The 12,891-nt window shown below is 51.5% G+C and overlaps 1 protein-coding gene across 5 annotated transcripts in view; it reads right to left on the reverse strand.

The window, feature by feature from the left end:
* Positions 1-5,923: 5,923 nt before the first annotated feature.
* Positions 5,924-12,891, reverse strand: part of MAB21L3 (mab-21 like 3) — a 48,119-nt gene continuing 41,151 nt past the window's right edge. The window contains exons 7-9 of one of the 5 annotated variants that reach the window (XR_007135560.1): positions 9,249-9,324; positions 8,693-8,818; positions 5,924-6,556 (exon numbers count right to left, since the gene is read on the reverse strand). The gene's annotated coding sequence lies outside the window, so the exon portion shown is untranslated. Of the gene's footprint in view, positions 6,557-6,707; positions 8,819-9,248; positions 9,325-12,891 lie in introns of those variants that run through there. The other 4 variants (XR_007135558.1, XR_007135557.1, XR_007135559.1 and 1 more) reach the window with 4 other exon arrangements.

Below are 12,891 nucleotides of genomic sequence, written 5' to 3' on the forward strand. Positions count from 1 at the left end.
CAGCACGAGGGCTTCTGGGAGACCGGCTGGTGTCTCTTCCCTCCTTTTGGTCCCTCCCGAATTCTCTGGTTAGTGTGCGGTGACAGCACCAAGCTCCTTATTGAGAGCTCCTGTTGTGAGACAACCCACGCAAGTGGTCATCATTGAGCCTGGCCAAGGCAGGTGGTTTCATTCAACGTTTCCCTAACGATTCTGTGTAGTCTATTCTTCTCCCTGAAAAAAATAAGTCTAAACATTAGCTCTACTGATACGGGGTATAGTTGGCCCCTGGGTTTGAGATGGAAACAAATTCTCTGATTCTCCAACCATAGAGAGGTGGGGTCAATTTCCTCTCCCCGTTATTCTGGGCTGTTCTGTGATGTTCTTTGACCAATAATACATGGCAGCAGATGTGACAGTGTCTGCAGGGTCAGGGTGAGGGAGAGAGGGTAAGGACAGAGTTGGAAGGTTGAGTCTGCAAAGAAAGACCTTTAATAGGGTCTGGCAGTTTCAGCTTTGTGTGTCCTAGAACACTCGGTGTTCAAGACCTGAACTACTAGGTAAGATGTCTGGCCACCTTGATGGAAATATTCACTGCACAGGGAGGCCTTGGGCCTCCAGGGAGAGAGGGGGGCCCGGGGAGTCAAGCCTTCCAGCCACCAAGGTGCCAAGGCTGCCAAGGTGCCGGATGTGTGAGTAAAACAGTTTTGGACCCTCTAGATCAGCTCTCCCACCTGCTGACCACCACCACCTCCAGTGGACACCACCTGGAGCAGGGGGCTCACGGCTGAGGCCGGCCCTGCTTCCTGAGTTACTAAAGCGCAATACACACTAAAACGGTTGCTGTTTAAGTCACCAAGTGTAGGCTTGTTGATGCTGCAGCCAGAGACACCCAGAACACGGAGGTGACAGCATTAGGTACAACTCTTTGCAGTTGAACATGCAAATATTTGACACAGGTTGGAGAAAACATGCAAATCCACATTCATAAGACGGGCTTATGGAAGTGCATGGCATTTTGTGCTCTTCCCACTGCCTTTGATTTCCGGAGTCAATGAAACGGCCTGTGGACACATTTCTAGGGCAAACTGCGCAGCCACTAAAAACAAGGGCCTCCTTGAGAGAGATGCTCAAGGCCCATGACGGAGCACGGAGCACTGTCGGGACTCGTCCAGAGGATGTAGGAGGCAGGAAATTATAATAAAGGCTTGAGAAGGTGGAGCCCTAGTTCAAAGAGGGCTTTGTGTGCTCCCCGAACCCAGTGTAGCCATGTCCTCCGGCGAAATTGTCAGTTCGGAGAGATCTGTGATTTGCAAAGGGGGTTTTTATTTCCTCCTCGCCCGGCTAATTTAAACCTCCCCCACCCCAAAGGAGATTTCTAGTGCAGTAGAATAAGGACACTTTCAGAATCACAGCCTCTTTTTCTGAATGTGTTTCTTATGTAAATGCTGCATCAGAGCCATTTCCCTCTTCTTTACACTTTAATTCTGCTTTTAAAACCTGCAAAATAGAAACACAGAGAAAGACACCTTGAAAATACTTTGGGTTTCATCTCTTTTCCATTTATACCTCAGGCTCCCCACATTTCAAAAAAAAATCCTTGTTCTTCAGGTTGAGCATATTTTAAACTCATCTGTTGAAGTGGGAAAGCAGGGAAAAAAAGGACGATTTCTGTACATTTGGGCTGTCCAAATATACCAAGAAATACACGGCACTTCACAATGATCTAATGATCCTCAGGATGCTGCAGTAAAGTCAGGTGGCCCAGAGCAGAGGAGTCGGGGGGAATTTAAAGAGGCCCCCTCCCCCCATCAATGTTTGTGGAGGCCATTCGGGGGAGGGGAAGAAAAAGGCCAGGCTGCATAGGTCCCTTTCGAGAAGGTTTTCTATTTTTCCTGTCCCCCTCCCACTTCTCCACCCACCGCCCCGAGGTAGAACTGGCCACGATTTAGTGTTTGTGGTCCACTCACAGTACCCCCATCCGGGGACTATCATAAAAAACCTAGCTGTAGTGATTCGTTCCTATCTACTTGCCTGTTTGTGAGCATAAGCAGGGAGGGGAGAAGGGTTACAGCTCGTCTCTATAGCCCCACACACAGCAAAAATACTAAAGAGTGAAAATACAGTGAATGAATGGATGAATGAATGAATGAGTTTCAATTCCAGCTCAAGCACTTCCTAGCATCATTTCCTTGGGGACGTTCTTCCACCTCTGAGACCACTCCGGTTTCCTTCCCTGAGATGGGGAGAGTGGCAACCATCTCCTGGGTAGTGGTGAGGCACAAAGCCGTCATGTTTGTGAAGCATGTAGCAGAATGTGCCAGGCCCCAGTAGCTTCTCAGCTAAGGTTCTGCCCCTCCTCCAGATGCACCCCCCAAAGCCCAGCTGAGCCCACCGTGCAATGAACCTGGCCTCTTCTGGGCCGGGGAAGGGTGGGGGGCGGCATCTGCAGGGCCTGGTTGTCCCCCAAACATTGCTTTACCTTCCTGGCTGTCACTTCAATCTATTCCCTGAAGACCTGGGAATAGATTCTATTCAAAAGGCAAATGGGAGGGGGGGGGGCGGGTGGAGAAGAAGGGGACACTTCAGGCTGTTATCAGTCAGGGAAACCTCAGTGTGGGTAAGACAGGGAGAGCAGAGGATGGAGGAAATTGGGAGTGTTGGGAGTCAAAGAAAATAATCCGGCGGTATACGAGGAGAGATCAGGGTTCAAATCTGAGTTTTTCCCGCTGCTGAAAGAGTGCACGTTACTTAACCACTGTGAATTGTAGTTTTCTGACCTGTAAAAGGGGGCTCATACTAGACGATATACAGGGTGACCCTGGGAGTTAAGTAAAGCATTGTGACCAATGCTTAGTAGATGCTGGGTGCTATCGCCTCAGGAGGTGCGGTGGGTGCTGGGCAGAAGAGTGTGCCCCGCGGGTGGCTCCGCCACTTAGCAGCTGGCAAAGCTAATAAAGCTCTCTTCTTGGCCCGTCCAGGCCGTGGTTATTTTTTCCCTTCCCTCGTCTCAATTTTCTCAGGCTCTGCTCTTTGCCTGGGCCAGCTGTGACCACAGTGACAGCCACCTAAATTAATTATGAGAGAATGCACCTCAAATCCCAAACCAGAGAGAGGCGAGAGTACAGCAATAATATTTCATTCCAGCGAAGGCAACGGGCCTCAACCTCAGCCCCAGGAAGGAAATGGTGAGAACGTTCCACCAATTCAATCGAAAGCCAGGAGAAAATTTCAGAAGAAGGGAGATGCTTGAGCCGGCGGGGCGGGGCGGGGACCGCGTGGCGGCGGCTGGGATGCGCCGCGGTGCAGCCCGGCGCTGCGGGCGCAGGTGGGAGCCCGATCACGCCCTCCCCGCCGGGCGTCCATAAAACCCTCCCGGGCCCCGGCGCTGTGCCCTGGTCCCTTGGTTTTTCTTCCGGGCGCCTGTCTTCTTCTCTCACCCACACCCCGCCTGCGGCTCCTGCAGCCCCTTTCCAGGTGCCCTAGAGGGGACCGCGGGTCGGCTGCAGAGCGGGCGCATCAAAGCGCAGGAGCGCCAGCCGCAGCCCGGCCTTTGTCGCCCTCTCCCCGCCCCTTCCCTGGCTCCGCCTTCCCTTCCTTTCTCTTTCCCTCCTTTCTCTCCTCCCTCCCACTAATTCTCCCTTTCCTCCCCGCCTTCTTCCTTCCTTTCTTTCCACCCGGTGCAGCACCACCGCCCCCGCGCCACCACCCTACCCCCCGCCACGCCCGGCGTCTAGAATGCCCCAAGAGAGCTGAAGCCAGGACAACGATCCCGGGCGGGCCTCGTTGACTTTTTCTCGCTTTGCAATGAGAGGGAGTTGGAAAGCCATCCTCATGGCAGCGGGCCCCGGCCGGCTTGTCCCAGTCGGCTTGCGGTGCTGCTGAGAGATCCAGAGCCGGATCCTTTCCTCGGGCATTTCACAGCCCCCGCATTGTCCTGTGTGCCCTGTCTAGGTGGCCCCAGCCCCAGTAAACTAGTCAGCCTCTGTGGTCCCCAGACACCACCTCTGAGAGCCCCATTCTGGGGGCGGGGGGGAGAGTGAAATGTAACAAAGCAAAGACACCTGCCCCTCGCCCTGCTGGCTTCTGGGTACAGAAGCGCTGCCACAGAGCTCAAGGGGTTCGCTGGGCTCAGATGAGGAAGAGGCGGCAGGTGGGAGCACCAGGCCCACCGCTACGGTGGGACAGGAAGGGAGCCTCTCAACACTAAGTCCTTCTAGCAAGGCTGGGCCCCAGAGCAGAGTGGCGCTCTATCCGAATGCGGTCCCACGTGCAAAGCCTCTGACACTTCCTCCTCTGCCGGAATGGTTTCTACTCTAGGTCACATTCTCCAGGAAAGAAAAAAGAATCGTGATCTGAATTGTTGTGGAAAATGTACTTAACATCTTAAAGTTTATTTTTAGAGCTCAGGTCTGCTGCCCTTCTCACCAGAGATGAATTCTGGAGGGGCTCTCAGCTTTACTGACCTTGAAGAAAAGATTTCAGAGATGAGAGAAAAGCAGGGAGAAGCAAGTCCTGTCCTGTGAGAATAAGTTTTTGGCTACGCTTGCGGCCCTTACCTGCCTTGACAGGGAGGCAGCCCTGGGCTGGGTCCACCAGGCATCCTGCATGCATCCAATAATGCCAGGACTGACCATGGGAATCCTTTCCAGGGGTGCAGGGCATCACCCCTCCCTTCTTCCAAGCCTAGACACCTCAAAAGAGAGGTCTTCCCTACCCACTCCCATCCCACCCCCCTCATGCCCCCGCTTTCCATAGTCCCTCACTTAATTCTCACCATAACACTGTTGCCACCCCCATTTTACAGATTAGAAGACAGCCATAGAGGGCTTAAGCAATTTGTCTGATGTCATGGAGCTTTCTGATTATTTCCCTCATCCTAAGAGAGCCCCCACCCGTGGGCACCCTGTCTAAGCCAAAGAGCACGTGGACAGAGGTCACACCCTGGGCACAGGCTGCTGAGGAGGGGGAGGGAAGCCAGGGGCTGAGGAGGAGAGAGCTCGAGGTAGCGCAGAACTGCTGCAGTGGGAGTGACTTTGCATCAGCCCTCTGGCAGCCGGTGCCAAGAGCTGCCTCTCCCTGCCAGGCTGCAGAATCCATCTCCTACATCCACCTCTTGAACTGGTACTTCTCTCCTAGCAGCCCGTCAACAGCCTAGGATCTGACTCTCTCTCCATCAGAATCCAAATAGTCACAGGTTGTAACAGCTCCCCCCCTGCCCCCCGGTCCCCAGGTCTCCCAGCTTTGAGGGCAGTGTGGAGGCTAGGAGTGCAGTCTCCAGACACCTAGAGAGGAGCCTGGAGGCATCTCAGAGGGTGATGCTGCTCCCCACTGGGACCAGTCAGAGGCAGAATGACTACAGAGGGGAGAGCCCCTCCTGGGTAGGGGGAGGGGCTCTGATCAGAAGGGGATGGAGAGTGGGACATGGTCCTGCGACAGCTCAGGGGACTCTTGGGTCCTGAGCTTTCTTTGACTCAAAAGCTACCTGTGAACCAAATGTCTGCCAGCTCCCTTCTGATAAGAACAGGAGATGCACTGCCATGGATGGACAGAGCGGGACAGGGGAGCAGAAAGCAGGGGGTGTAGGGGGAAGGTTGGAGGGGCTGTTCCTATGGGAACAGCATCAAGCCAACAAAGAACCAAGCCGCCTCCCTCCTCCAAGCAGGGTCTGTATCACCCTGGAGCCTTGCAGGGGCCCCTGGAGCAGCACAGGAAGGATGCCAAGGCTGCTATAAGCCACTAGGGGCATGTTGAGACCTCATCACACTCACATGGAAGCACAGCTGTCTTCTTCCACACACAGACCTTGACACACTTTATGCTCATGTTGGTGCATACCCACATTTGCATAAGACACACACCCACACCCACCCACACCCATCCACACACACACACACACACACACACACACACGGGCAAAATAAAGACATAAAGGGACAACCAGTAAAGCGCACCCTTGTGAGATATAATTTTGTCCGTTTCTACAGACAGACCCAGGCCCACAGGTACCCCGTGACAGGCTCCAAGATGTGTCCACTAGGTGTTCCTGGGGAGAGGTCCGGTGGCCCACCACAGGCCCCAGAGGCCAGGTGTCCAGTAACTGGATGTCTGAAAGCTCGGCTGCTCAAACCAAGGCTGGTTCTAGGACGCTCTGAGAATCCCAGGTATTGCTCTGGAGGTGCTGGGCTTCCCACAGGGATTTCAGACACTCAAACTGGGGTTACCTGAGAAGCTCTGGCAACAACCAGGAAACATCCCGGGGAGAAAGGAGAGCTTTGTCCACCTGGATGGGCTCAAGCCTCCCCGGGGGCTCCTCTTCTCACATGGATGGTGGTCAGCACTGATCCACATGCTTCTCGGCTTCAGAGTGTCCACTGGCCTGGATGCCACGTATCACGTGGTGGCTTATTCTCTATGAAGATCCGCACAGAAAGAGCACCAGAACCGGAGGCTAAATAGCGCAGGGCTAAAAGTGCCAACAATGGAGTCAGACAGCCTGGGCTCGAATCTGTCCTCTATCACAGACTGTGTGTCCCCAGGCAAGTTCCTTAACCTCTCTGGGCCTCAGTTTTCTCACCTGTGAAATGAGAACAATACCTATTTCTTAGGGCTATTGTAAGAAGTACATGGATACTTTTTGGGGTGTTTTTGTCTTTTTAGGGCTGCACCCACAGCTAATGGAAGTTCCCAGGCTAAGGGCTGAATGGGAGCTGTAGCTGCTGGCCTACCCTCTAGTGGGGTTCATTACCACTGAGCCACAGTGGGAACTCCTAAATGGATATATCTGAGCAAAGTTCGTAGCGCTATATATTTCCAGGGCTCTAAAGAGGTGGGTAGATGGGTGGGAGGGCCAGAAGCCCAGGGGCAGGTGACAGGGTGGCTGATGAGGAGAGGAGGGTGGGGAGGGGAGAGGTTAATGGTCTGAAAATGACCACAGCCCCACGTCTCCGTGCTGTCAGCTTCGATGTTTCGGAGGGAAAATAAAGAGCATGTTTCTTCCCAGAGTGCAGCGTGCTCGGCCAGAAAGCCACAGAGGACAGGGACATTGTCTTGTTATTGTATGATAATATCAAAGATAATGCCGCCTTCTCAAAGGAACTAGAAGGATTGCACAGTCAGAGCCCAACCTGCTCGGAGGGGAGCTGTGCTAGGGTGGCCCTGAGGCTCCCAGCTGCCGGCCTTGGTGGCTCCTGCAGTGGGGAAAGGAGAACGTGGGCCAAGGGCATCCTGGGGACCCTCCACCCACAGCACCACCACCTTCAGCCTCAGCGCCGCATCCTCAGAACTCCCGCAGCAGATCCCATGCCACGTAGCTGAGCCGCACCAGGAAGCCGCTGACCCTGGAGGTCACCAAGCAGCTTAGAAGCCTTGGAAAGGCAGCCCAGGAGAGGCGCCCTCTCTGCTCACTCCGTTGTCAGCAGGAGGTGGGGTTGTGAGCCTGCGAGCAGACTGGCACTTCCTCCCTGCCTCTTCTGCAGCCTATGTTTAGGTCCGAGAAGGTCTCCTGCGCAGAGCAGCTAGAGGGACGCTCCACAAGGCAGGGCAGACGTGAGTCCCCTCTGTCCAGCACAAGCCCGGGTGGCATTGTGGACTCCACTTCTGGATGCAGAAAGCCAGGTGGGCACAACTCAGGGGTGAGGGCCTCCCCTCTCTTGTCCAAGCTCTGGGTTCAGTGACACGCAGGGAGAGAGGTTTTCTGCTTTGTGTGAAGAAGCAGAGACCCACAGAAAAAGTCCATGAGGCCAAAGAAACTTTGGAGAGTTGCTGACGTATGGGGCAAAGAAAAGCTGCCCAGGATGGCATGCGGGTCTGGGAGGACAAAGAGCCGTGACTCCCCCCCATCAAGCATACTTGGTATTTTCCTTTTAGGGGGACTTCCCTGCCTTCCTGGGCTCTTGGATGTACACCCTCGTGCCTGTAGCCCATCTGTGTATCTCGGATGTATCTCATGCCTGTAGCCCATCCTATAGGCACCTTCAGCAAAGGATGGATAGACCGTTACCATTCCCTGAACACTGCAACTGGCACCAGGGAACGCCACAGTCACAACCCTTTTTGCTTGGATTTCTGCAAGGTTGAGGTCTCATACAGGCATCACAAGACATGTAAGAGCACTGTATTCCTGGTGCTGCATGTGGAGGCAGGCGCATAGGAGGTGCTCACAGCTTTTCCACGCCTTCCTGTCCCTGATGGCATAAGAGCAATAACCCCAGCAGCAACAATGATTGGCGCCATTTGCAAGGGCTTGTCATGGGCTGGCACCCTGCTGCCTGCTTTGTATGTACTGTCTCGCCTAATGCTCTCAGCAACCCTCTGGGACAGGGACTCTTCCTAACCACATGTTGCAGGTGAGGGAGTTGAGGCACAGAAAAGTTAAGTACTTTACTTAAAGCTGCACAGCTCCTAAGTGACAGAGCCAGCATCTGAACCCGGGTAAAGCCCAAGCATCTACTTGCCCCTCCCGCTTCAGCTTTTGACATTCACTACCTTGCAGGCACTCGCAGCTTTGCACCCCTCTGACTCTCTCTAGGCTCTTTTCCTGCCTCACCACCCTCCACCCAATTTCTCCTGGCTTCTTCTCTTTCCAGATTCGCTTTAACTGCACCCCCCCTTCCCCAAAAGCTCTCCTATCTGCATGCTCTAAGTCCCCAAGGCTGACCGGAGCGACCCTCGTTTGTGCTTCCCTGGCAACATGTGTATGACCCCACTGCACCTGCGAGGAAGGCGCATGGATTGTCTCCCACACAGATCGACAACGATGCCTTATCCATCACGGTATCACCGGTGCCTGGCAGCATGCTTGGTACCTGGTCATTGCTTGTTGAGTTGTGAACATTCCCTGCAAAGGGCCGGAGAGTAAATACCGACTTTGTGAATCAAATGCAGACTCTACAGCTGCCCTCCTCCTCCTAGCTCTTTAAAAATACGAAAGCCATTCCTAGCTTGAGGGTCACACGAGAACAGGCCATGGGACAAATTGTTCCTGCGGTTTATAGTCTGCCAGATGCCCTGTCATTGGGTAAGATGTTTCTAAATGTCTGCTGCCAAAATATCTATTACCAAGGAAATTACTGGTCAAACGAATTCAGTGATTTTCATGTGAGGGCAATATGGGCATTTCAAAATGGCAGGTGGGGGTGGGGCAGATGTGTTTGGTTGTCACAGTGAGGTGGGGGGAGGGAGGGAGCAACACTGGGTGCCCAGGCACCTGGGATACTAAGCATCTGGCAATGCTCAGGGCAGTCCCCCACAACGTGACAGCGACTCACCGAGGAGCACGGCTGGCTGTTTGATGCTTCTTTCTCACTGCTTCCAGGGGCAGCGTGAAACCATGCTGGGAGCTCACTGCAAAAAAAGGCATTAGAGAACCAGTTCCTTCTCAGATCCAGTTGTTTAGGTAGCACAAATAGGAGAAATAAGTACGCCTTGGAGTTCCTGCTGTGGCGCAACGGGATTGGCAGCATCTCTGCAGCACCAGGATGCAGGTTCAATATCACAGGTTCAATATCACAGGTTCAATCCTCAGCCCGGTACAGTGGGTTAAAGGATCCCGGATTGTGGCAGCTTCGGTGTAGGTCAGATCTGATCCCTGGCTCAGGAACTCCATATGCCCCAGAGCAGCCAAAAAAGGAAAAGGGGAAAAAAAGAATGTATGCCTTGGGGCAAGGAGCCTCATAGGTTCTTTCTTCATGGGATCCCCAGCACAGGCTTTAGACTGGCTAGAGGCTTTAGACTGTGTTTCCTGAGGTCTGCCCAGAGCCCAGTTGGCCCGGAAGAGCTGGAAGATTTCCTGGGGAGTCTGAACAGAAGCAGGGATTCCTCAAAGTGGGTCACAATCTGTCACAAACAGGCCAGATCCATCCGCTCCCCTGTTGAATTTTGGGAGGCACAAAGCTGCGAGTTGGCAGGCTTCATTGAAATGTACAACTGAGCCAGAGAACCATGCAGTGGAGAGGCTTGTTAGCGGTCCATCCAGAAAGAAAGCCCGAGGCAGCCTGCAGAATAGCCCACTTGACTCCCTCTCCCCCCTCCACTTCATCCCTTTGTGTGTCTGGAGTTTAAGCGCATGTTGCGTCTTAAGTACCGATGGTAAAATCTCATATACTGTCATCATGAAAGGGAAACAAACATTAGTTTAACTATTACTCAGATGCTTGCAGGCACTTTAGAAAAATGCACCAATAAGCACCAAAGGGTTCGATCTTCTTTTGAACAGCTTTAACTGTAGTCCCCTATGCCACAGAGACAAAACTGGGTACAAGAGGCTGGGTCTGAGACTACTTCAAGCCTCTATTGGCCATCGAGGAGTTCCTTCCTCTCCATTTGTAAAGCCAGAGTGACTGATCCCTTCCCAGCCTTTTCTCTGGCAGTGATTTTGGAAACGCTAAAGAGATGAGGCACGTTGAAGTCGTTTATGAACTATAAAGCACCGTAAAAATATAAAATCCCCCAGGATATCTTGTTTTTGTATAAATTAAAATCTGGTTCTTTGTATGGCGTTCCCACTGTTCCCACTGAGGATGCGAGTTCCACCCCTGGCCTTTCTCAGTGGGTCAAGGAAGCATAGGTCGTGGATGTGGATTGGATCTGGTATTGTGGTGGCTGGGGCATTGGCTAGCAGCTGCAGCTCTGATTCGACCCCTAGCCTGGAAATTTCCATATGCTGTGGCTGCAGCCCTAAACAGAAAAAAAAAAAAAAAATCTGTTTTTTTGTAACCATTCCTTCTGCCTTAGAATTACATCTTTTTTAGAACAAACTAGCTATTTTTACATGAAAACAGGTCATATCGACCTTTCATCTTGGGGGCCAGATACCAAAGTACCAAGATTACTTCCAATTTTATAGCATTATATATAAGTTCCATGATAGGATCTCATAAAGCATTCAGTGATTTACTCTGTCATTGATTAATTCTCTCAGTTCACGTCCATCCCAAGTCCTACACGTGCCCACCTGTGCGATTGCTATCTCATCTTCCCCACGTCATGGCAACCCCGCAAGGTAGGTTTTCTTATCTCTGTTTTACAGATAAGGAAACTGAGACTTACAGAGTTCCAATAACTTGCCCATGGAAATTCAATGAGAAATTAACCATTTTCTTTAAAAACACTTTTTTCTATAAAGTGAAATCTAGTTATTTTAATCTTTGCTAGAAGGCGTAAAACAATATTTCCTTCTTGTTAAATCACCAACACATGCACAACCAGTCTTCAGTAAAAACAAAATGCGCAAGTGCAAAATAAATTGATGGAGAAAACGCAAATTCTAAAATTTCAAAACATGGGTTGGTCTTTCTTTCCTGTCTTTTTAGGGCCACACAAGCGGCATCTGTGACCTACACCACAGCTCACGGCAACCCTGGATCCTTAACCCACTGAGCGAGGCCAGGGATCAAACCCACGTGCTTGGATGCTAGTCGGGTTCGTTAACCACTGAGCCACCATGGGAACGCCACTTTCTTTTTTTAATGTGCTGAAAGCAGACCCTGGAAATCCATTTTTGAAGAAAAATGAGAAAGGAAGTGACATACGACTAGAAACGTGAGAAAGAATGAAAAAAGATGTGGTTATGAGGACTCTGAGCTGTTCACCCTCCCCTTCTCCAGAAGTCTTTCTTGTTGGTGGATCTCTCATGTGTCTTGAAGGTATGGGAGCTATTTCCACCTCACATTTTCCCCTCCATTCCTTTAGGCAATGAGCCAGACCCCTCAGGCCTGAAGCACCAATTTTCGGTCCCACCCCGTGTCAATGAACTTTCCTCTGGCTTCAGCGCCTCCAGTATTTCCCTGGCTTCTGTGGGCCAGAGAGACCCACGTCCCAAAGCTAATTTGACTCGTGAACAATACGGCAGCACGTCCCAGAGTCTGCTGGGGAGTCACTTTCTTGTCTCCAAGTCCTTGACTTTCTCGTTCTTAGCTCAGTTTCTGACAAAGCACAAGGACCAATGCTACCTGTGAGTTGCAGAATGTGAGGGAGGCAGAATACTCTTCTGATCTTCATTTCATTTTTGTCACCCCACCTTCACCTCTGCTGGCCGGGAAAACACGGAATATTATCATTTCCCTAAAGGCCTTAGGAGCTGCCCCTAACTTTTCAAAGCGCCTCAGTCTAGTGAGGCTGATGCATTGACTCCCCGGACATGTATGAATTGAACAGGCCAAATGTGCAACGTGGAAGCAGGCTCAGCTGGGCACGGGACGTGCCCACAGAGCAGGAGCTATTGCCACTGCCAAGCAAAGATTCCGTCCAACTAGAAACGCCTTTCCCAAGACCTTTGCTATAGAAACCCTACCCAGTTTCAAGATCCACCTCACACTCTTGACCTTGACCGCCTCAGCTGAAGAGCCCCCCTCCCCATTGCAGTGCTGCTCTGTACCACCCAGAAGCATGCGCCACCCACCACCACTCATCCCACTTATTGGTCAGAGCCTCTTGGCTTCCCTCCTGGACAGTCAGTTCCTTGAAGGCTGGAACTAAATATCATGCAGGCTTGGGCACAACACAGTGCCTAGCCTAGTGCCTTTCACACCGGAGGTGTTCAATACATGATTGAGTTTTGAAAATAATGCCTTTTTTTAAAACATTTCTGCAGTCTTCCTAGGTCAAAAAAGCATATGTGGGAAAATCTCTAAACTCTTGGAAATGAAACAAAACACTTGAAAATAATCCTTTAGTCAGAGAGGACATCTCAAAGAAAATGGGAAGATATTTGGAACCAAACGAAAATGAAAATATATCAAAATTCTTGGGGTGTGCTTACAGGATTAGATGCTTATATTAGAAAAGAAGAGTGGTATCAAATCAAATCGATCATCTAGTCTTTTACCTTAAGAAACTGGAACAAGAGGAGCAAAATCAACCCAAAGCAAAAGCAGAAGGAAGGAAATAACAAAGCAAGAGCAACTACCAATC

This window comes from Phacochoerus africanus, chromosome 6, assembly GCF_016906955.1.
Source record: "Phacochoerus africanus isolate WHEZ1 chromosome 6, ROS_Pafr_v1, whole genome shotgun sequence".
Taxonomy (NCBI): domain Eukaryota; kingdom Metazoa; phylum Chordata; class Mammalia; order Artiodactyla; family Suidae; genus Phacochoerus; species Phacochoerus africanus.